Here is a 25064-nt window from a genome sequence, read left to right on the forward strand (position 1 = left end):
CAGATCCACACCCTGTACCGCCTGGACCGGGACACCATCACCACCATTGAGGAGATGATACACGACGCCATTTGCAACCTGATTGAAATCCACACCGCCATCCACCCTCTACTGAAGGTAGTGTCTGTGCTCCACTTCCTGGCCACAGGCACCTACCAGCACACAGTGGGCAGATGCATGGCATATCACAACCTTTTTTTTCACGCATGCTGACCCAAGTGCTGGATGCCCTCCTGAAGCACGCAAGCAACTACATATCCCTACCACAGACTGCCCAGGAGATCTTTGACACTAAAATTGGTTTCTATGCACTGGCAGGAATGCCAAACTGTACCGGTGCCATTGACTGCACCCATGTAGAATTGATGGTCCCACGTGACATTGAGGTGGCGTACCACAATCGTAAGATATACCACTCCGTCAATGTTCAGATGGTATGTGACTCCAGCAAGTTCATCACACATTGCTGTGCCCGATATCCCACGTTCAACTCATGATCCAATTTTCCTGTGGAACTCCACGATACCATGCTACATGGAGTGACATGCTGGACGACGTGCCTGGCTGCTTGGTAAGTTGCATGACAGGCACATGGCAGTGTAATGGGGGGAAGAGATGCACACACCACCCGGGTGAGATTGGTGTAGTGACTGGACAATGCCCATACTGCAAAACACTGTGCCCCAAAACATCCCAAACTGAACATGACACCTAAACATCATAGAAATGATGGAAGCTGAACACCAATGCCAATATGCCAGACTTGCAACCAGCCCACATCCCTCAACAAGTCCACTGCACATCATCAGTCCGTACTCTCTGTAACACAATGCAGCAACATGCTGTGAGTATGGACAATGTACATGACCACAGCAAAACACAACACAGGACATGCATCCATGAGTGCCCACAAATCAATCCCACCAAGGGAATACACTGATTGTCACTGGCCCACCACCACAGTAGCGCTGTATGTCACCATGGGAATAATAACCGATGAATGACAAATCATGATGAAACCTGTGCCAATGCTGCTAGTAAAAATACATGTGAATCACTCCACATTACCTATATGATTGCAAATACAGCGGTAGATGTCCACAGTGCATGAACACCAGCAAGGAAGTGGACACCCTGCATCATCTGGACAACACAACCCACACCTGTAGACTATGGAACAGCACACATTGTGGCAAATAAACATGTGTGCAGACATCCAGGGACATGTGCACGTGAACAACAAATATCTGCAGGCATGAGAGTGATAAGTACAGCTGTCATGGTAGGAATTGACTCACATATACCTCATTTTGCTCCCATGCAGGTGCTTCTGGCTATCCCTTGAAGCCGTGGCTCCTCACCCCTGTTCGGAAGCCTCAGAACAGGCACGAAGAGGACTACAATCAGGTCCATACCCGTCCCCGTGTGGTGATTCAGCAGACCTTTGGCCTGTTGAAGGCACAGTTCGCTGCCTCAGCAGGTTGGGTGGGGCACTCCTTTACAGGCATGCGAAGGTGGCCAAGATCATCATGGAATGTGCCATGCTGCACAACATGTGCATCCGACGGAACGTGCCTCTGCCGCCTGGCATTGACCAGCAACCACCAGGTGAGGATGAAGATGATGAAGAAGAAGGGGTTGCACATCCGCCAGGTGGCGATGAGCATGAGGGACGTGCTGTGCGCCAGTCTGTGATAGGCCTATATTTCTAAGACACATGGATGTAGAGGCTGCTATAGATGTGGGACTCTGGGCACTGGGTGTGGGGGTACATGGACACTGTGCACTGTAAACCAATAAAGCACACATACACAATTAGCAATGTCCAGTCATGTGATTTTCAATGGGTGTGTTAAACAGGTAATATATACAAAGTGCATTTACCGTCCACCTCATGTACACCCCCTCCCCCCTCCCTCTTCCCCCACAACTCCCCCACACACCCCCTCCCCCTCCCCCCACAACTCCGCCACACACCCTCCCCCCCTCTCCCTCCCCGCACTACTCTCCCACACCCCCTCACCCCTCTCCCTCTCCCTCAACTCCACCACATACCCACTCTACCTCCCCTTCCCCCCACAACTCCCCCACACATAACCCCTCCCCTCCACCCACCACAACTCCCCCACACATAACCCCTTCCCCCACCCCCTACAACTCCCCCACAAACCCCCTCCCCCCACAACTCCCCCATATATGGTGTGCAATCATAGTCATTGTATGCAACATAAGTCAACATGAATCCGCATATGCAGGCTGCCCCTGCTACTGGCAGCCTCTGTCGGCCTATGGGGGCTGCATGTCAGAGCGCCGCAAAGTGCATGAAGACCTACGCAGGGGGCTCGTCTGGGTGGAGATGGCCAATGATGCCGTGCCCGCATGCTCCACTGTTGGGCAGGACATTGAGCCTCCAAGGCCTGGGCAATCCTGGCCAGGACCTGACTCACCGCTGACAACTCCTCTCAAATCCGCCTGGTACTTGACTCCATGGCCCCTGTCATGGCCGCAGTGTTTTCATGGGCCTCCTGCCTTTTCAAGGCACCATCGGAAACATACTGCTTCATTAGCCATGTGAGCTCCTGCTGGCACCCCTCCATTTGGGCCATGGGCCACTCTCCATCCCGGATGCCTGTTGAGGTGGATGGGACATCTGCCAAGGGACCCAATGCAGGTGTGTCCTCTGGACTCCAGGCCTCTTGGATTGCCTCTCCTCCTGACTGGTCCAGTGGGTTGCTATTTGGGGTGCTCAGTGGGGTGTGCTGGGGGTTTTTCTCGGGACTTGGTGTGCGTACCACATCCATGGACAGGTTGTCGTCCTCAGGTGGAAATTCCTCAGCCTGGCACTGTCTCCACTCTGGGGCGCTGTGGCAACTGCCTCCCCTATGGAGCTGTTTGTGGCAGACAGGGTCCCATCTGCCACAGCCTCAGGATCAGTGGATTCCACCTGTTTAGCCTCTGTTGGTTTTGTGGCAGTTCTTTGCTGCCCCTGTGCCTTGGCATCCTGTGTTGGTACTGGCTTGGGTGGCTGTTGTTGCTTGCCAGTGCCCTTAGATGTGGATGGCCTGGTGTCATCATCCCTGCCCCTTCCTTTTTTGGATCGTGTCCTGGCCTGTGCGGCTGTGTCCTCACCATTTCTGAAGATGCTGTTCGTATTGTTCGAAGGCAAGTTGAAAGTGTTCTTAGAATACTCATGGTGTCCTGAAATGTTCGCAAATAAATGAAATGGGGGTGTTCTGAGGACACTGTCCGTATTGTTCGTTGTCAAGTTGAAAGTGTTCTAATAACTATCGCGATGTTCTGAAATGTTCGTAGGGGGTGTCCTGAAAACGCTGTCCGTATTGTTCGCTGGCAAGTTGAAAGTGTTCTAAGAACACTCATAATGTCCGCGGACATTAAAAGTTTCCATAGACCATAGTTGAAATGTTTGACTCTATGGATGTGATATGCTGCGGTGGTTGTTACCAGGGCATAGAGTCTTGGGTGCATGGCCATTTGACCGTCAAGTGTACGTAAGCGTGATAGTGCTACATAGCTCATGCCTGCTTTAAAGACTGTGTTACGAATATCTTTCATTGTTTGTCTAGGGTAAGACCTTGTGATTTATGAATCGTGACTGCGTATGCAAGAGTTAGAGAAAATTTTTCTCTGCGTACATACATATCTTTGAAGAGAAGGAATGTAGCTGTTGAGCGTCCTATCCTTTTTACTTCTGAAAGTTTGTCAAAGAGTATATTGACAAACTGAATTTTGTTGTCGCGTGGGTATGTTTGAAAGCCAACAACTGTACCCAGTGCTCCATTAACTAGTCCTTGGTCCATGTGAAGGTTACGTTTAAGCATTACTCTGCAATTTAAGAATAATTTTAATATCTTTTCTAAGCCTGCTGTGTTTGAGATTGATTTTTCTAAACTATTTAGTCTTGTTTTGGCTTGGTCACACATGGGTAGTGTCGTACCATGTACATCTAGTTTGTCTGTGGCGCTAATTTCCATGATTGGTTGCATTTCTTTACTTAGCATGATTTCATTGAATTTGAAACAGCTTGCAAGAGTTGGCATTAAGGCCATACAATTGACATTTTTGTGGGCTAATTGTTCCATAACATCTGTAGCACATGCATTATCGCCATAAAGTGCATTAATGCGCCGGGTTTTCAATATTGCTTCTGCTTCTTTAGAAAATATACCAACTCTGATACTTTTTAAAATGTTGGCATAAGTGAGATCTGCAGATTGCTGCATGTTTTCTGTTAATTCTCTGTATTGGAAATGTTGCCAAAGGTTGACATTTCCAATGCTGTCAACAGTTTTACGGCAGAGTTTGTGTCCTAATGTTTTAAAAATAGGCTCACCTTTTACTGGTGTTAATTGAAGCAGATCTCCAAAAACAATAATGTGTCTTCCCGCAAAGAGCTCTTCATAGTCTGTTTTGAGTACCTCTTGAAATCTCAGGTGAATCAAAGCTAACATCAGGTTGGAGACCATGCTCACTTCATCTATTAGTAGCATTTTCATTTGTTTCAATACCCTGCGTAATTCCATTGCAGCTTCTGCAGAAAGTTTGTGATAGTCTAATTTGTTCTGGTGTTCTACTGGTAATAGTAGTATCCGGTGTAATGTAACACCACCTATGATGTAGGCAGCTAATCCTGTGGGGGCAGTGACAACAGCTGACAGTTTGTTGTTTGTCAATTGTTGAAGGAACTTACTAATGATTTTGATTAGGAATGTTTTGCCAGAACCAGCTTCAAGACTGACGTACAGTAGTATAGGTTTATAATTATGGCAGGAACATTCTTTATTTTCATGTTTTACACCATGTGCAATTTGTTTTGTTACTTCTTGAAAAATGCTACTTTGCTCATTGTTTAGTTTTGATTGTAGTATAGTTAAGTCTTCTTTATCTTCTACTTCTATCATAGCTAATTCTGCCTCATTTATTATCAGTGGTTCTCCCAGTGGTTCTTGGCTTCCTGTTACAGAAGGTAGACTGCTGTCAGGAGTGTCCTTATCTAGTTGGGCTTGGAGTTCATCTTCGTGTTGCTGTTCATTGTGAAACATTGTTTTGTACTGTGTAAAGTTTACATCAGTTATAGTGCTTTCATTTGCTTTGAAAGCATCCTCATATGAGTCATAGTTATCTAGTAATTGTTCTTCTTTTCTCTATGGTTTGAAGAGTTGTAGCAGGGACATGTAATATACTTCTTTATGTTGAGGGGTCTTTAATGACAATTTGATATGATTAATTACATTTGGTTTAGTGAGTTTAACTAAGCTGCCTTCACAGTTTGTCACTCTATATTTACTTTTTTTTTCGTCAGGTTTCATATTATTTGTGTATGTGTCGTTTTGGGCTATGTGGTATAGACACATGTTTTCCAAAGTATTACTTCTGTTTGGGTAGTATGTGTCCAATAAATTGTTTTTTAAAATGTCTTGGCTGTTGGGATCATGTTTGGCTATTGTTTCTATATCTTCATATGATTTTAGAATTTTTTTTCTAGATTTAGCTGGACCAAGACTTAGCCATACTATATTTTCAGATTTACCATACAATGCAGTACCAGTTAAACGACCAGCTGCTTCATATGATCGACATTCTCTATGGGTGAGCATTTTTATGCCCAAGCTGTATAATTTCTGAGACACTGTTTTATCTGATGACAGGTCATTCCAGAGGTCTTGGAGCTCTGTCTTTTCTGCTTTAGTTAAGTATGCTGTGACATATCGTGCAACTGCAATAGAATTGTCTGCAATGTACTGCACATCTATGTTTGCATTCCATAAGTGGGCAATGATTGCATTATGATCATTGATATATTTTTCTTCTTCTTTTCTTTTTATGTAATATGTATTTTTAGGTGAATTACCTTAAACACTATGTCTAACTGAAGACATGAGGTTGTTCACTTGACCTGTATTTGTAACTGGTCTAGGGGAACCAAATCGGCATTTGGTGTAGTATTTCCCTTTGTTTTTGTATTTGCAACAACACTATTTTCCAAATTAGTGCCTTTGAAATTGTAAAATGTGTGCATGAAGATCACTATTTGTGGCTTCTGATGGAATTTCACAAGTGACATATTTTTCAATAAACTGTAAAACAGTGGCATCACTGTCTTGACCAAATTTAGGAGCATCTTTAATCCATAAAAGAATGTGGATATGTGGTGCTCCTCTGGCTTGGTATTCTTTTATCCAAAAGAAGTGTTGCACTTCTCCAAGGGGAGGAACAGTTTTATTACAAATAAAATCTAGCATAGCAATGAAGCAATGGTGAAAATATCTTGAAACATTAACAGGATCCAAAGAACAAAGTTCTCCAGGTGTTAGTATATCTATGTTTGTTTTGTTTTTATTTGATATGCGTAGGAAATCACGTAAATCTTCCCATGCATATTCTGCACAGCTTGATGTAACAAACCAAGTGGCTGGGCCAAGGTTTCTGATCATACAACGTACAACTCCATGACGTCGAAACCAGTACTCTTTAGTACCACGCATATTTGCTAATAGATTTGTAATATTTGATTGTAAAACCTCATCCTTTTGTTGCACTTTTTCTAATAATTGTGTAGCTGTCATATTTTGAAAGTGTGATCCTGATTTTAATATGTGTGCAACTCCGTAACATAAAGTTGCTAGTTCACTTTCAAAGAGTAGGTGGAATATGTATTCCACATTTTGTCTAAATCTGGGACCTTCAGAATACATCCGTAATGAGCGGTATTCTGAAGCTGATATTTGAATAGGTCTATCATCATACCTTCCTCCTTTGCCAGTAGGAAAGAGTAGAGGAAAAGCATGTGCTTCTATACTTTTTTCCCATATGCTGATTGCCGATCCTTTTGTTTGACGCATTTGGTAAGTTTCCAGTACATCTTCTACGGTGTCATTACAGTGCAGAAGATGAATTGTATAATGGTCTAAAGTATTTGATATTGTAGCAGGATCTAGTAGCTCAAATTGACCAGCTTCTTGTGTTTCTTGAATTATTTCAGTTGTATCTTTCAAGTTTTCTTCAATATTAATTTCTTTGTAATATTCATTATTCTTTTTAAGATATTGGAAAGCTTGTCTAACTTTATATAAATCTACCAGCTGTTGCCATATTTTTTTGTCTTTTGTAGGTACTCCATTTACTAAGATAATTAAAGATTGCTGCATTGGACGTTGCACTCCAAGAGTATGCACATTTTCTTTTAGATCTCGTGGTAAATAAACTACTTTTCCACAAATGCCTTTTATCAATTCAGAGGGAGATAATTTTGCATGTTTTTGGTTGAAGGCGTATTATTGCTTGAAATGGGTGTACTGTTTGATATATGATGCTCTTATATAAATTAAGTTGTTGTAGGGGTTTTGGTACTGGGTATAATTCCAAATTATTTGTGATAGCACGTGAAGGAGTTTGGTTGTTGTCAGGTTTTGTACCGCAGTAACTGCAAAATATTAAGGACTCAGTTATTTCGTATTTGTTTTCTGCTACAAGGTAGAGAGCTAATTCAAACCATTTAGAATCTTCATTGTCTTCTATTTTGTATGATAGGTCTACAGTTTTTGTGTTATTTTATAAAAAGTTCTACGGCAACATACACATACATGGTTTGGTACTTCAGATGATGTACTTTTAAATTTAGTATTTCTTTTTTGTATGTGTTTAGCAAAAGGTTGCCATGTGTAGAATTGTTGCTTAACTGGTTTAAAGCTATTTCATTCTGTAAATGGCTTTCCCTTCCAAAATATTTTTTCTGGATATAGTAAATTTCTTCAAGTAGGTCTTTTGCTGTACCATGTAGAAGGATGTTATTTAACTTTGCTATTGCTAAAGCAGGACTTTTAGCATAGTACAGTTTATAGACTAGATTTCTTATAGTTGAATGATGTGTTGCTATCCTTTTCATATCATGGAAAGTGGTTTTACAAGTAGGTCCTGTAATGCAGGCCAATGAATGTCCATGTAGTCCTGTGTACTTGCGCACTGGACAGGTATCCATATTTTGCAGTAATTTAATTTTGATTTTGTCTTTGCTTTTTACATATTTATTGAGGAATTGGCGTAAGGATTTGAAACATTGTTTGGGAATGTTACACATTGACGTGCATGGCCATTTGTACACTAGACGTTCTGATTCAGTTGAATGGAGGGGTCATTCTAGGTTTTCAGGGCATATTTTTGTAAGGAGTACTTCTTGTTCCATTATGGTATTATTCACTTTTTCATAACCTCGACCACTGCTATGTGGCAATTGTATTTGTTTGCTTTTGTTTGTACGCTTCTTCATTAAAATATGGTTCTGTGCTCGTAGTGTGATTCCATTCACCTCCGCATATACTTAAGAAGTTCTTTCTGTTGACATTTCACTTATTGAGAAGTCTTTTTTGTAATTTAGTTATTAGTTTTGTTAGTGGTTTCATTTTGTTTAACAGTAAAATAAATAACTTTGTTTTGAGAAGAATTGCACTGTCCATCAACGCTTCTAAGATTAATTTCCTACGATAGATTTTAAGCTTTGAACCTGATTTCTCTCCTGTTTTTATAAGATTTTGAAGGACTTTGTGACGGTACATTTTGGCTAAAATACTTTTCTTGGTATGCTTACTTTGCACTATATTTAAATTTGAAGAAGTAGTTTTATCTGTAGTGATAGCTGATTTTCTGTTAATTGTTTTTTGGTTTGTTTTACATTTTTATAGAGGAGGCAAAGTTTTTGTACTTGAAACTTCTTGTGTTTCACTAAATGACTGTATTAGCTGTTTTGTTTCAACTTTTTTTACAAATTCTGCTAGAGATGGATGCTTATGTTGGACACTTTTATTTTCATTTGCTCTACTTTAGCGTTGCTTTCTAAGGACTTGACTTTTGGTAGGCATTCTTTAGGGTCTGTTGAAAAAAATAAAGAAGATATGGGTTGGGGTGTTCTGGAATGTATGTGTGCTGTGTGCATGAGTGTTTGAGTAAGATGATAAAGATGTATGTAATGGTGTGTGATTGTGCATTGGGAACCACAACTAGTAGGGATAGGTATTCTTGAATTTATGTGTTACTAAACTGGGGTTCAGATGACAAAAAAAAGTAAGCTAGTGGTGTGGAAAAGTACAAATAGTAAATCTAATGTATACAATTGAAACAGTTGTTTGTTCTATAAATATGAAAATTGTAGCGGTTCAGTTGGGTAATTTGTGTGTCCAAAAATAGGAATTTGTGCGCCATTCTGGCTGTAAATCGCTGTTTAAGACATGGAGATTTTTGGACAAAATGGTACACAATCTCTATTTTTAGGCACAGAAATAGCTTGTATTAACGTTATAGTATGTTCTTAGTTCTTTTTTGTTCTTCGTATTCGGCTGTTATGGTTAAGTTGCACTACTAAAAACCTAAGAAATTCAGTGAAAAAACTTTGTTAAAGGGACGTTATGGTTAAGTTGCGCTGCTAAAAAACAATTAAATTCAGTGAAAAAACTTTGTTAAAGGGACGTTATGGTTAAGTTGCGCTGCTAAAAACCTTTCAAATTCAGTGAAAAAACGTTGTTAAGGGGACGTTATGGTTAAGTTGCGCTGATAAAAACCTATGAAATTCAGTGCAAAAACTTTGTCAAAGGGACGTTATGGTTCCAAGTAAAACCGAAAAACCCTTGAAATTCGCTATGCACTTTTCACTGAATTTGAAAGGTTTTTAGCAGCGCAACTTAACCATAACGTCCTTTTGACAAAGTTTTTTCACTGAATTTCATTGGTTTTTAGCAGCGCAACTTAACCATAACATATGAAAAAACACAGCATTCCACTTGTCAATTTATCAAATAATTGCTGGGGAGGTGAGGGGTGATGAGGATGGGATGTGATATGACTGCAAGAAGCAAAAAAAAAATGGGTGTTTTTTGCCGCAAAAGTCCGCGAACAGTTCGGATGTTTGCGAACAGTCCTGTGAAAGTTTGCAAACACCTTATCATTACAGGGTTGGTTTAATACAGTTCTTGGATGGCTTATAACTTTGGCGCCATTTAATAGAACTGCATGCAATTTGAATGTATATTCCTGGGCTCATTCTGAGTGGGTATGCAAGGTTTGGTGGGATTCTGTCATGAGGGGGCAAAATTAGAGGGGGTCCCAAAATAATGTAAAGGCTTATAAATGAGGTGTCATTTGACGAATCCTCACTTAATTCGGGAAACTGATAACACATTTTGATATGAATGTTTTTCCGAAAGTTTGGTAGGATTTTGTGAAGAGGGGGCAAAAGTAGTTCATGATAGGTCTCCCGATCACTCCTGACATCTTGTTATCAAAAATATAAACACAACTCCTTGTAGAGACTTTTCATCAAAATGTATTTCACGTCAGATGTCATCAGTGATATCATCAATGACATTTGTGATGTCATCTTTGATGTCCTGGGTGTTAGTCTTAGCAGTGCACAGGGTGGCGCGATTTATGGTTGCTTAGCTTACCATAACTGGCGTATTTAGGGGTTTTTCTGGTTTTACTTGGAACCATAACATCCGTTTAACAAAGTTTTTTCAGTGAATATATATATATATTTATTTTATTTCATTTAGTTTATTACAAACTTTTGAAAAAAACGACATATAGCAAGCAACATGTATGTCACAACTATGTGTACAACTGCACTAATACCAATGTATGCATGATCCATGTACAACCTATGAACATTTCAGAACAATGCGAGAGTTCTTAGAACACATTCAACTTGACAAAGAGCAATACGGACAGCGTCCTCTGGACACCCCCATTTTGTTTATTTGCGAACATTTCAGGACACCGCAAGTGTTCTTAGAACACATTCAACTTGCCAGCGAACAATGCAGACTGCGCCTTCAGGACACCCCCTACGAACATTCCAGGACACCGCGAGTGTTCTTAGAAACGTCTTCAGAACACCCCCATTTTGTTTATTTGCGACATTTCAGGACACCGCGAATGTTCTTAGAACACATTCAACTTGACAGAGAACAATACGGACAGCGTCCTCAGGACACCCCCATTTTGTTTATTTGCGAACAATTCAGGACACACCAAGTGTTCTTAGAAGCGTCTTCAGAACACCACCATCTTGTTTATTTGCGAAGATTTCAGGACACCGCGAGTGTTCTTAGAACACATTCAACTTGACAGAGAACAATACGGACAGCGTCCTCAGGACACCCCCATTTTCTTTATTTGCGAACATTTCAGGACACCGTGAGAGTTCTTAGAACACATTCAACTTGACAACGAACAATACGGACAGCGTCCTCAGGACACCCCTACGAACATTGCCCAGACACTGTGAGCGTTCTTAGACGCGTCTTCAGAACACCACCATTTTGTTTATTTGCGAACATTTCAGGACACCGCAAGTGTTCTTAGAACACATTCAACTTGACAGAGAACAATACGTACAGTGTCCTCAGGACACCCCCATTTTGTTTATTTGCGAAAATTTCAGGACACCGCGAGTGTTCTTGGAATACACACAACTTGCCAGCCACAACCCCCCATTCTTATTTGTGAATATTTCAGGACACAGCGAGTGTTTGACAATGTCTTCAGAACACCCCCATTTTGTGTATTTGCGAACATTTCAGGACACCGCGAGTGTTCTTAGAACATATTCAACTTGACAACAAACAATAGGGACAGCGTCCTCAGGACACCCCCATTTTGTTTATTTGCGAACATTTCAGGACACTGCGAGTGTTCTTAGAACAGTTTCAGTTTGCTTGCGAACAAAACGGACACAAATTGAGTCCTCAGAACACCCCCCATTCAGTTTATTTAGAACATTTCAGAACACCCGTGATGTCCGCAGACAAATCGAACATAAAAAGAACATCTAATACATAAAAAAACACAACTTTCATCCTATCTCATACACTTCCCCCCTCCCCAAACACTCCTACACACCAACACACTCTAATAAATACAGATTTCGAACAAAGTTTCACTGCGCTGTCCGTGGATGACCTTGAATCCATAATGGCGGGCGCTACCGAAAATCTGACGCGCTTCACGCTCCACTCCGTCCAATCAGCGAACACGTTGCATGTCCGCGAACATCACGCAAGCCGATTGGCCGCGGAGCAAACAGGGAAGTGTGTCCGCGGACCGAACACAGATATCACTAATTTTTTTTTTACCTACTTTTTGGTCATTTTAAAAAAAACTACTGGATGGATTTTCACCAATATTGCAAAAGCACGCTTTCAGGACCAAGCCGCTGCTCCTGGTCGAAATTTGGTGAAAATCCGTCCACCGGTTTGGGCTGTAGACGCAAGCAAAATTTTTTTCCCATTCAGTCTATGGAAAAAAAAAAGTTTTCGGACCCCCCCTATAACTTTGCCGCCCCTGGACCAATCCTCACCATACTTTTTTTTGCAAAGTGTGGTGAGGATTCGTCCAGGGAGAGCGAAGTTATAAGCCGCCCAAAAAGTGCTCTTCCTATGGAAACACCAACTTAACCATAACTACATGGCCACTACTGTGGCCATGTAATATATATATATATATATATATATATATATATATATATATATATATATATATATATATATATATATATATATATATATATATATATATATATATATATATATATATATATATATATATATATATATATATATATATATATATATATATATATATACATATATATATATATATATATATATATATATATATATATATATATATATATATATGGTTATTCAGGCATACATCCATCAGGTTCTCACATGTGTAAGGTGGTGTATGCTGTGTGACATGCCTTTGTGTTGTGGACTGCATGCAGTGTGACACATGTTGTTTAGCTGTTTGTGGGGTGTGTCTCAGGTATGGCATTGGCATGCTGCATGCATGTTGATGTGACAGTACTGGGGACAGCATCTAGACAGGGATGTGTCCATGGGTGTGTGACGGCCCATGCATTGGCTTATGTCACTGTCACATTTGTGGCCCATCATCAAGCATTGGATTCCAGTGGTTTGTGTGGACACTCACCTCCATCTGCCGATGGTGGTACTCCATGCTACATGTCTCCAACTCCCTCAATGGCCTCCATGTCAATCGTACTGGCACATGTGTCCTCGCATCTGGTGAGCTTGAAGGGGAGTTGGCCCCGCCGCCTGTTGCCAGACCCTGGCTCCGATTGGCCGATTTGGATGTTACGCACACGGAGGTGCAGGACATCCCACCTGTTTTTAACGTCTTTGACATTGCAGGAGTGTTGCCGACCACACTGACCTTTCAGGCCACTTCATCCCATATTTCTTTTTTTTTATCTGAGCAGGTCGCCTGAGGTCTGCTGTGAAGACCACATCACCATTCTGGGCCAGAGTGTCTGCCAGCATATTCAATTCATCCTCCGAGAAGCACACCTTTCGCTGACAGGAGGCACCTTTCTTGATGGCCTTAGGCATTGTGCTGGGGATGTAAGTGGTGGTTTGTGGATCCAGGTCCTGTGTCTGGAGGATTGCAATGGATTGTGTTTTTCAACATGGCCACTGTTGCATTTCCCATTCTGGCACAATGACGTTACTTCCGGTTCCAGTATTGCCGGGCCTGGTATTGCCGGACCCGTTATTGCCCGTTATTGCTGGTGCCCATTATTTAGGGGTGGGCGAAGGCGGAGGAAGTTTCAGCGCTTTGCATGATGCCTCTAACGGGGGTTTTAGGGTCGTCAACGGCATGTCGAGACAGACGTTACTGGCATGCCGCTATGTGCGTGCACGCATTCTTGTAATCGGCCTCTGTTAGCGGCATCATTGCTATCCAGATGCGGCATTGCCACCATGCCAGTAAGGTTTGTTTTTTACCGCACATGTCGTAATGAGGCCCAGTGATTCCTTAGCAGCATCCCTACAGTGATGTTTAAAAGCAGCAATGTTACAAAAGGTCTAGGGCATGGTTGAGTGTGCTGCTTTCTTTCTCCCTTTGACCCGTTATAAGGAGTAGCCAGGTCATTTCTATTAGTTTTGAAGAGGTTTCAGACACCGGTGGCTTCAGGGCAATCACTCATTAATTTTAAGTCGCTTTACAGCAGGGGTCCCTGCATGGAGTGGATGTGCCTTTGCAGATAGTCGACAAGCCCAGTTCAGTCCTCCCTCCAGAGATAAAAATGTTATGAAGGGTAAATTACCTGGCAGGTACAGGCCCTTTCATTTTATGTTTTTATCTTTACTTACTTTGCGTGATCATGCCAGCCCATGTGCGTGCACAAATAATGTCTTCTTCTGTCCACCGCAGCTGGGCTGCAGGGCTGGGTTGGGCCAGGTGCAGGCCGCTGTTAGCCTGCTGCAGATCTGAATAGAGGCCTTCTCATCATCGTTACACTTGCAAGTTGCACGTGCTTTGCTTTGCCACAGCCAGAGATCCAGAGGCTTTCTACTGCTCCATGTCAACAGTTCCTTCCTTGCTTCCCAAATGTGCAGGGGGGTGTCATAGTGAGTGAGCGATCACGCTCAGACCCAGCAGCACAACACACCATGCACGCTCAAATGATTGGCTGACAAGCCAGCCCAAGCCAGATAGCAACAGCAGACCCCTGAGGTCTCAGTTCACTCCCTCCAAACCCCCAGGATAATTTGTCACAATTTGTTGTTCAATCAAAGTGGAGCTGCCTCCTGGTGCCACGCCGGCAGATGGCTGGGGACACACAATGCCCAGCATGGCATCAGCTATTGTGTGCATTCATCAAAGCAAAGCTAATACTTCGGAAGTGTTAACTTTCTTTGATGAATGCCTGCTGCATTATATCCGCTGTGCGGCGGTGAGCAACTCAGAGCAATAAGTAACGTAACGTTACCTAAAGTAACTTAATCATACAAATAATGTTATATTCCAAACTGGCCCCAGGGTGGCTTGTAAAACTGGCCCCAGGCCATCCCATGTCCAAATTGCATTTTGCCGGAGGCAGAATGTCCGATAGGGCAGTCCTCCCCTGTGAGCCAGTCAGTGGTTACCTAAATGCATGAAGATGCCTTAGGGACAGCAAGTGTGTTTTTGAACAAAGACAACACAGAATAACACAGATTGCATGCTTTGAGACTGGTCTCTACTATTAAATGTGCAATAAAAGATTACGGCTGTCAGGCTGGTGTGCAATTTGGTGTAGTACTCATTGATTACTGAACCGCTATAAGTCTGTTATGATGCAAGGGAAGTTACTAAATTGGCAGGACACTGGAGGTAGAGAGATCCTAAATACTAGACTGGCAGTACCCTAATGTGATGCTAAGGCAGGAAGTAAAACAAATAATCACAGGGAATAAGATGACATTTAACTGAAGCACGATACACTGAATTTGCAATATTTGGGCCCGGCAGGATGACAACAAAGTCTTCTTGTGTGGCAAATCGGTGATTAGAATCTGAGGGTAGAAGACAATATTTTCACACCATTCTTCCCATGAGAATTTAAAGCAAGCATATGAACTAGAACCTCGCAATATGGGAAGTGGCAGACTTCAGCAACAAGGGCATTCGTTTTTGTGGTGCACTCTGCCCGTTGTGGAAGCCAGTTTGAATGATACAACTTTTCTCGACTACAAAAGAAATTAAAGGTAAAGCATGGTGTCTCAATTGCAATAGATTGCAATAGATTTTAACCCTTTCACAGTGGCAAGGGGCAGCACACGTACAAAACAACTTGAATTTACTGACAGTTTACAGTAACGTGTGTAACTTCTAGAGATGAGTTAAAGTAAATAATGATACACTGACCAGACCCACAAGCTTATGTAATTGACTGAACCGGATGACTGATTAATCTGTTCATTTCAAAAGGATGGGCCTTTATTGATTCACATTATCAAACTCTGAGGATTCAAAGATGAGTGCTGGTGAAAGAGCCTGTAGTCTGAAGATTGTTCTCAGATATCTGATGCCGGCAGTTAACCCACTAAGCTATGTAACGCACTAGCTTTGTGCAAATATACCAATAGGTAGAGCGTTCCTTTATTTCAAGGAGAGAGAAAAGACTTTTTTGCCGCGCCTTGAAAAGGAAAGCAGATCGTAAAAAAGCGACCCAAATTGCTAAAGAGGAACCTGTTGTCCAAGTAAAAGTAAACTAAAAAACTTAAACAAAAATGGCAAAGAGCAATGTACCTCCACCAGCAACCGATCCAGAAATAGAGAAAATCACTGGAAATGGCATGGATCCTAGAGAAACACTTTCTAATAAAAACCACAAAAAATTACCACTTCAGAAGGCGCATGCCCTTATTGATGAGAAAGTGCACTCATCGTCTCAGACCCAACTACCTGCTTTTTTCAAATCTGTTGACAATAAAATCATTCAAATAGGAAAGGTACTAGAGATGGCATCCACCAAAAGTGAGAAAGTGCTGGACACGAGCCACCCTATAGGGCTGTCTTAGTAAACGATGACCGTCACCAGCCTCACCATCCGGGGAATCAGATTGAGTCTAGCAAAAAGCTTCCACTCTTGTAAGACTTAAAGGGAGTGGGCGAAAAGCAGCGGGTCTCATCTCCGGTACATTTTGGGGAGGATTTTGAAACGACAGGGGAATTGCCCAAGCAGTCCACTACGATTATAGGATGGGAAATCATCTCGGACAAGAATGGCATAAAGCGACTCAATCGATCTGCACTGTTGCAGGCTTTTGGTCGTATTCCTGGTCTGCGCACTCTCCACACGACAGATATTGAGTGGATTACCCTGCCGCCTATTCAGAACCATCGCATGGTGTGCAAGGTGCAATCGGCCATCATTACCAACCTCCTCTTGCAATATACGTAAGAATTGCGTTATATTGGCCTTATGCCGTACCCCTTCGATTCTATTGATGATGCCATCTCATTCAATAAAACTTCTTTAGTGCATACTCCGAACATCTGCCAAATTTAGCCTCTGGTGTTGCACAGAGTGGGGTAAATGCAGAAATCATTGCCCAATTAGTAGGCTTATCCAATACTAGCAAGAACTGGGCATGGTTAGCCGCCCTACACAACACTCTAAACCCTGCTGTGAATAATATTCCCCACTAACCAGACATCTTCCTTATCCATTCTGTCTTGGAACTCGTGTGGTTTTAACAATTTAAAGCAGTGGTTTAGTAATGTACATGTAGTTATGGAATGTGACATTATGTTATGCCAGGAAACTATGTGCAACCACAAATTATTGTTCCCTGGATACACTGTCATACAAACAAAAGCGAAACGAGGCACATGTGGCCGGCCGTACGGTGGACTAGCAATTTGCTTAAACACCAACCTAAACGCACTTGTGTTAGATGTCTATAATGCAATTGCAATGTTGGCCGTACTGATCTTGCTTAAGGGTAAACAGTCAACTCCATTTCTTATTGTATGTTTATATCACAATCCTGTAACTCTCAACCTAACATTTGCCTTTCAAGAGTTGAATAACCTATTTGACGAAGTTTTATCAGTGCATCCTATTTGTGATATCATATTAGGAGGGGATTTCAATGCATATTGTATGAAAATAAATTCTAATCTCATGAGTTGTGGGGCTACTCAGCAAGCGGGACACAGAGGTTGTTTGTGGAAAGAGTACTTGGAATCCTGGGAACCAGATATTCTCCCTTTTGAAACTAGCAATGGGTGTTTTACTTGTTTTACTTGGAGGAGAGGTGGCAGTTCCACTTGTATTGACAATTTTGCCATATCTCGGGGCTTGCAGCCGCTCTCAAACAACATCAAAATCTTTGATCCTGGCTATAGTGACCATTACATCATTCATTTGAACCTGCAGTTAGATGTGGCATTATTAGTCAAGGACCATCATCAAGGGCTGTTAGAAGGGGATCAACCTGGTTTATCAATTCGATGGGCAACCAGACTTTGTGATAAGGTAAATGATATGATCTGTGCACGCCTCATATTCTATTACAGCTCGTACCATCATAGAATATCCCCAAATCTAGAACGTGATGGTTTATCCAGAATAATAACTAGGGTAATAAACTTGCTGCAGTCAAATAGCCTGCACCCGCCCGTAGGTTCCACCACTCTAAATTCCAACTTTATTCTTGAAGCCAAAAGATCTAAGAATGCGGCTCTTCGTGAAATCCGTAGAACTGCTCCCACGTGGGGGTCTTAATGTTGGAAAGAAAAGGGTCTTGAACATCTATCGAAACAAATGCAGAGATCATAAGTACTTCATTCTTAATCAGGTAAATCAGAAAATGTTTGGTACTCTCTGCCACAGGGATAGACGATCCACATGGGCTTTGCTCAGAGCGGGAACTACTGCACTCCCCACTGACCAGTCTTCCATGATCTCTGCACAGGTCTGGAAGACCTTCTTTGAAAATAAATTTGCCCTACCCGCAGCCTTTGTAAAAATCGAGTATAAATGGACCAGCCTTGCCGTTGCATCTTTCCCGTTATGGGAAATGTCTAGTATAGAGACCACGATTATCAGATTAAAATACTCGAAAGCAGCAGGCCCTGATGGAATTCCACCTTGTGTACTCAAACGGAATCCAACTATGTGGGCTTGGATATTTAAGAAACATTTCGATAATATTCTAGTAAGTGCCGACAACCCCCCTTCTTTGCTCAATTTGTTCATTGTGCCGATATACAAAAAGGGAGTAAGGTCTGAGCCAGGTAATTTTCGACCGATTTGCTGATCGATATTGCTGTGAAAGTTTTTGCTAGCCTGCTTTTGGGTGAATTACAAGAGGTTATTTGGAAGTTTAGGATTTTATCCAGATATCAAATTGGATTCTGGGCAAGGATGGGTACTCCCCTTACTGCAACAAATATGCCGCACTTACTAGCGAAAACCAAAAAATGGGATTCTGGTCCACTTTATATGGCTTCAATAGATCTTACTTCCGCCTTTGACTGTGTCATACGTGCACTACTTTGGAATAAAATGGCCGCCATGAATATACCTGAGTATATAATGCAGTTGATATCTAAGCTTCACGCAAATACCTCCTACTTTGTATGAGTAAACAAAGAAGGTGCAACAACGTATCCGATAAAGATCGATGTCGATGTAAAGCAAGGATGTAACCTAGCGGCCACACTATTTAATCTCTACTTATGTGGTTTTAATGAAATTTGGAACAAACAGATTTCTTATCCGGCAAGGCTTGGCCATTTAAAAATACAATGGCTAGCCTTTGCCGATGATATTACAATCTTCGATCGTACGCCCAAAGGCCTGCAAATTAAATTAGACTTGTTTGCCTCCTATTGTCAGACCCACAACTTAAAATGCAATGTGGAAAAATCTCACATTGTTGTATTTAGAAATTTTAAGAGGAAAAACATCACCCGCAACTGGAGAATTGGGAACTATCCTATAATCATAGTGCCTGCCATCCGCTATCTTGGTTACACAATATCTGATTCCAATTCCTTGTTAATGTGGAAGGAGATATTACAAAAGAAAGCGGCTCCCCTTTCCACCCAAATGCGGATGGTTTACGTAAAGTTCTGCAAATTCTCACTGTTGCCATTACTGCAATTCTACATCTTGAAAGTGGAATCTGTGCTCCTGTTCGCATTGGATATGTGCCTTGTGAATATTAACAGCTATCTTGACCAACTACAAGGGCGCATATGGAAGGGAGCATTGCGGTTGGCCCAATCCACTCCTCATGTGATAATAAGGCAGGAACTTGGTCTAACTGCTTTGTCCGTACGTCAGAACTGGCGCCTAGTCTCTAACTTTGCTAGAATGCTACATCCTCCAGATAATTGTCTGTAGGAAGATCTAGGACAACTAATGGTCGCTTCAGAACGTTCCTCCATCACGATCTACAACTTACAAATGGTCCAGCTACTGGACGAAATTGCACTTGAACCAGCAGATTTAGAATGGCGACCAAATCATGTCAAATTGCGTATTATTGAGCATGACTGGTGCAAAACACTAAACCGAAAAGCTGAACTTAAAGGATACAAGGAAGCAGCCCTTTTCTGCTTTCCAAAACGTCCACACACACCATATGTAATCCAGTTTCCCTCTAATAAAGCCAGATAAATTTATTTTCGTTTCAAATTGAATCAATCCCTAACTTTAGAAAGAATTGGCAGCTGGAATGCTCATCTGAAAGCAGATGGGGAGTTGGGTTGTAGGTTCTGTAAAGATGGCTCTATTAAGGAAACGCTGAAACATCTAGCTATATTGTGTCCACATTTTGAGACTACACGTATTTTGACAATTGCAACAGAGTGTTTACTCTCTGAAGCAACCAGGGAATGGCTTTGGCTAACCTGTATGTGGGGGACTAGAACGAGTTTCATATTGTCTTTGTGTAGACTCTTAACTATCATTAATTATGAACTTGAACATATGTTCCAAAAGATGAAAGGGGCTGAGTAGCTGCTGTTGTAACTAACATTCCTTCTCTATTGCTTGTTGCCAACAAATGTTGCCTGCCTGCTGTTATAGCTGTAAGATGACAAGGGTTTGGCAAGTGTTGTTTCCTTCTGATATGTGCTCAAAAAGAGGTTAGGCTATGCCCATGCTATTCGGCAGCTGTTTTAAAAAAATTGAAAAATTACATTTAAGTCTAAACTGAAGTACCAAAATAGTGTTTTATATCACCTTTATTTCCTAAAAATATGCACATTTGAAGATGGCAAAACATCGGCCATATGGTGAACAGCAAATGAATGAATTTTGAATTGTATACTATATAATTTATATTAAATTGTGTATAGCAAGTAAAGGTATAGCTATGTAGGAAGAAAAACTGTTTTTTCTGAAAATTTTAATTGTATAATATGAAAAAATGATTAATGTATAAAAGTTGTAAAAGTTTGTTGATCAAATTAAAAACAACGGTTTGAATAAAGAAAACATTATAAAAAAAATATATATATACTAATAGCTGCATTTGAATGTTGCTTCACTTTTTCGCAACAGGGTGTGCTGTTTTCAGTTTTATCATATTTAAATGGCAGCTGTTAAATTAGTAAAATAGCTCAGTGGGTTGAGCACTGACTGGTGTGATCTGTGTAGGGTTTCTGCAGGTCGCAGGCTGAAATCCCTGCAAAGTCGACCCAGCCTGTCTTATTTATGAGGTCAAAAGATTGAGTATGTATTTTGATAGGGTAATACTTGCAAATAAAGCATTGCTTATGTAAAGCTTTGGTTAAATTGCTAAATACATGACAAATAATGATTTACTTGGTTAATTTTCATTAGTATTTGTATATGGCTCATCTTACATTGGTATGGTCATTTGGTGCTAAAGGCGTGCATGCATTGCATTAGCATAACATTGTGTTGTTTGAGTATGTACTCTTTGGGTGGATAATGCAAAGTTTCATGCATGAGGGCCACATATGCCCTCCTAAAGCGGGGTGATGCTGTGTTTCTTTCTGAAAATTAAGAGCGATGTGTACCTCAGTAGCAGGAGAGAGTCTCAATCACCAATACCGTGCTTGCAAATGTTAGGTCCTTCCAATGCATTGTGATACTTCGGGGAGCAATGTTAAGGGGTGCCATGGAAAATAGAAAATGGTCCATATATGTGATTCATACATTTAAGAGTCTGGACCCCTCCCAACATTTACCTTGTTTAGTTAATGATTCCTGGTAGATGTTTTCCTTGCAACTATTGGCTCCGCTGTGAAGCATTTCAATGGATTTGTGTAAGGGTTCTCTGTTGAAGATGTGTGCAAATTCCCCCATTGCGAAGGCTTTGCTATTGAGGTGGGTAATCTCCGCTAATTTTACCTGCCATTTTCTTTTAATCTATTGTCTTCCCGGGTCCTATATTGGGCTACTGGAACCACTTGTTGACTTTATTACGGAGCTTCATATTAAATCAAAGAACCTGATTGTACTGGGTGATTTAAATCTTAAATTTAACTCACCCAGAGCTCCTGCACTCGATGCCTTTTTTCCAGTCTTAAGGATCTGGATCTGGATCTCCACCAGCATGTGCTAGGCTCCACCCACAATATAGGGAATACCTTTGATATAATGTTGGCTAATGAAACTCTACTTGCCTTTCAATTGGCTGAGCCAATTCTATGGACAGATCACTATTTAGTAACCTGCTCACTTGTGCCAATTCAACAGCAGCCTAAAAGGATTCCGGTTAGAGTTTGGCTAATCTTCAAACACTAGCATCATCCATAAAAACGAAATGTGCAGCAGCTCCGGCCCCTTTAAGCCACTTTGTTCTTACGGCAGCTGATAAAGTAGCCCTGATGCGGCTCACTCAAATACGCAGGCTTCCCTCTGAACCATGTTTTTCCGAAGAGGTGAAGGTGGCTAGATTGCAGCTTAGATAAGCCGAACGTAAATGGCGCTGTGACTGTGACGCTCAGTTGAGGTCTGTGTATAAAGCCTGCTCTACGGCCTATTCTGCTGCTATTATTGCGGCAAACAAATCTTATTTTGCCATGAAAATTGAAACAACTTTGGGTCAAACTAAACCCCTCTTTGCTGTGGTCAAGTCTCTATCCTCCGTGGCTAAATGTTTACCTACGGTTAAGCCAACTCAGGAGTTATGCGACTCTTTATCTCGGTTTTTAACAGTAAAATGTATAATATTCATGCCAACATTTCTGTAAACATTCACTCGTAACTAATGCCCCGACCTTCAGAAACATCTCTTTGCATACAGCTACTGATATTTCACGACCAGGCTGGTCCTCTTTTCCTCTTTTTACTGAAGAGTCCGTTTTCAATGCCCTTCTTCAACTTAAATCTGGTGCACCCTCTTATTTGGTATCATTGAGGGTCTTGAAGGAGATTATACCGGACCTCCTGGGGTGATTAAGGATGCCTCCTGCCAAACAGGGGTCATTCCTCCAGAGCTAAAGGTTGCAGCAGTCATTCCACTCCTAACAAAGTCCTCTCCGGATTCTTCTGTACCAGCTAATTTCTGGCCAATTTCTTTGCTACCCGCCCTCATGAAATTTCTTGAATCACTGGTGTCCCCGCTTCCAGAGAGACACATGGTTCTTGCTCCACACAGATGCCTGTATGGCTGCAAACAGTAAGTGGAGGACCTGCAGTGCAATGTGCCTCACATACTGATCAACAAATGGGAATAGGCCCAACCACTACACATCAAACTAAATACATGGAATAAATCAGGGCACTTAATATAATGGGAGATTAAGGACGTCACAAAGAATGGTGACTGTTACCCTCATCGGTTGCAGATGAGTGACTACAATTGCACATGCCATGCAACAATGCTGGTTTCCCTGCAACATACAAATGGAGGCTTTGCCTGAACATGATTGGTGCATTGAAAACATACTAATTTCACTATGGGAAAACATTAAAATGTGTGTTGGTGTTAACAGATAGGGCCTCATCACAAGTCTGGCGGTAATCCGATGCAATTCCTACTGAGTGGAAATAGCGTTACCGCTGGGTCGTGCAGTTGAATAAGCGCTGTATCACAACCTGGCATGAACACACCCCCGATTCCGGTGGTGACGCTATTAGCACCTGGCAAAAACTGCACCGAAATAATGATTACCGCTGACAAATTGGCACTAATAGCGCTGCTGCCGATGAAGCCAGTGCTATTAGCGCTGGAGGAAATTGCATCAGTGCCGGAACGGGAAGCATTGCAGTGGCCATTTAAAAAAAAAAAAAAGAAATCCATTAAATATCTACACTTTCTGCAACCTTTCGGTCCAGGAAAGAAACAAGAATGCCCCAGGAAAGGATAAGAGGCAAGGTGGCAGAACATTGCCTGCACAAACCTAAATTCAGTGAGGTGGAGCTGGTGGTCCTCACACAGAGGTCATTTCCCACTGTGAGGAACTTTATGGCAGTTGGCAGCAGAAGAACACTGGGCAGGGCAGCCATCTGGAATGCCATCTGCCAGAAGGTGTCAGCACTGGCAAGTGCACCCTGTGATGGTGAGGACTACTGCAATCGGTGGAACGACCTGAGGGTCAGAATGTGGGGACTGCTGTCCCAACACCACCGGGAGTTCCTTGCGATGGGAGGAGGCACCGTGGAGCCACTAGTCCTCACCTCCTAGGAGGAGAAATGCAGTACATTGTTGGACATGGAAGGGATAGAGAGAGTCGGCAGTGCAGAGGTGGGTGCCAGCTGCCAGATGGCAGGAGGTGAGTCAACACCCCTCAAAATAAATGCATGCACAAATGACAGCCCAGAATAAGATGCCCCAGTGGAAAGATACATATCAGCAGAACCAGAAGCTGGGCATGCCAACAGGGCACAGTTACATGGTGGCACATCAGCCAACAGCCACAGCAGCAATAGGATAGGGCACCAAGCGCACCCCTGTGCGCCACAGCAGTGGGAAGGAGTGGATACTGGCCCAAACAAAAGCCTGGTGCACCATATGCCAGTGGGATTGATGTGTGTTAGTGACCACAAGGCTGTGCAGAAGTCACACCAGCATGTAGTGGCACCAGGCGGCCTGCCCAATGGAAGCCACAGCATAGTACACGTCCCCCACACCGACATGTGCCCAGCCTGTCAATCACTGTGCAGCACAGTGCAGCCGTACTGACTGCACAGCAGTGCCTCATATAAACATGAGAGTGCCATGGACTAAGCCACCTCCCCAACCCCCACATGTGAATGAGGTATGGGGGGTGTAGGGCCATGAAAAACCATAAGCATGTATGTCAGACGTAACCTGTCCTAACATGGGCACCCTGACCTCCACACACACAGTCCAAAGAACAACTGGCCATGTGTCACACACCCATTGTTACAAGCAATCCCATGATGCTGTGCCCACATTCAGTTTCCTCAGACCAACCATGCCCATACACCCATATGTCTGGGGTCGCACTCTGTACCATATAAAATGTGCCTTGCATGCCAACACACATGGGAACCATACCTGACTACATTACCTATGTCCTCTACAGGCACTCACGCATCATCAGAGACATCAGAGGAGAAGGAGGAAGTCACAGGCCAATCAAGGAGAAGTGCATCCAGGCCCTTGAAGTTTGCCACAACCACTAAAAAGGCCCACACAGGCCCCACTGAGGCAGATGTCCCACAACGCAATGCTGCAAAAGAGCAGGGCCGTCCCAACACCCACGCCACAGGCTACCACAGGCTACCAGGAGCAGTGCAAAGCACA

This window comes from Ambystoma mexicanum, chromosome 5p (genome assembly GCF_040938575.1).
Source record: "Ambystoma mexicanum isolate Mex_15411 chromosome 5p, UKY_AmexF1_1, whole genome shotgun sequence".
Classification (NCBI taxonomy): domain Eukaryota; kingdom Metazoa; phylum Chordata; class Amphibia; order Caudata; family Ambystomatidae; genus Ambystoma; species Ambystoma mexicanum.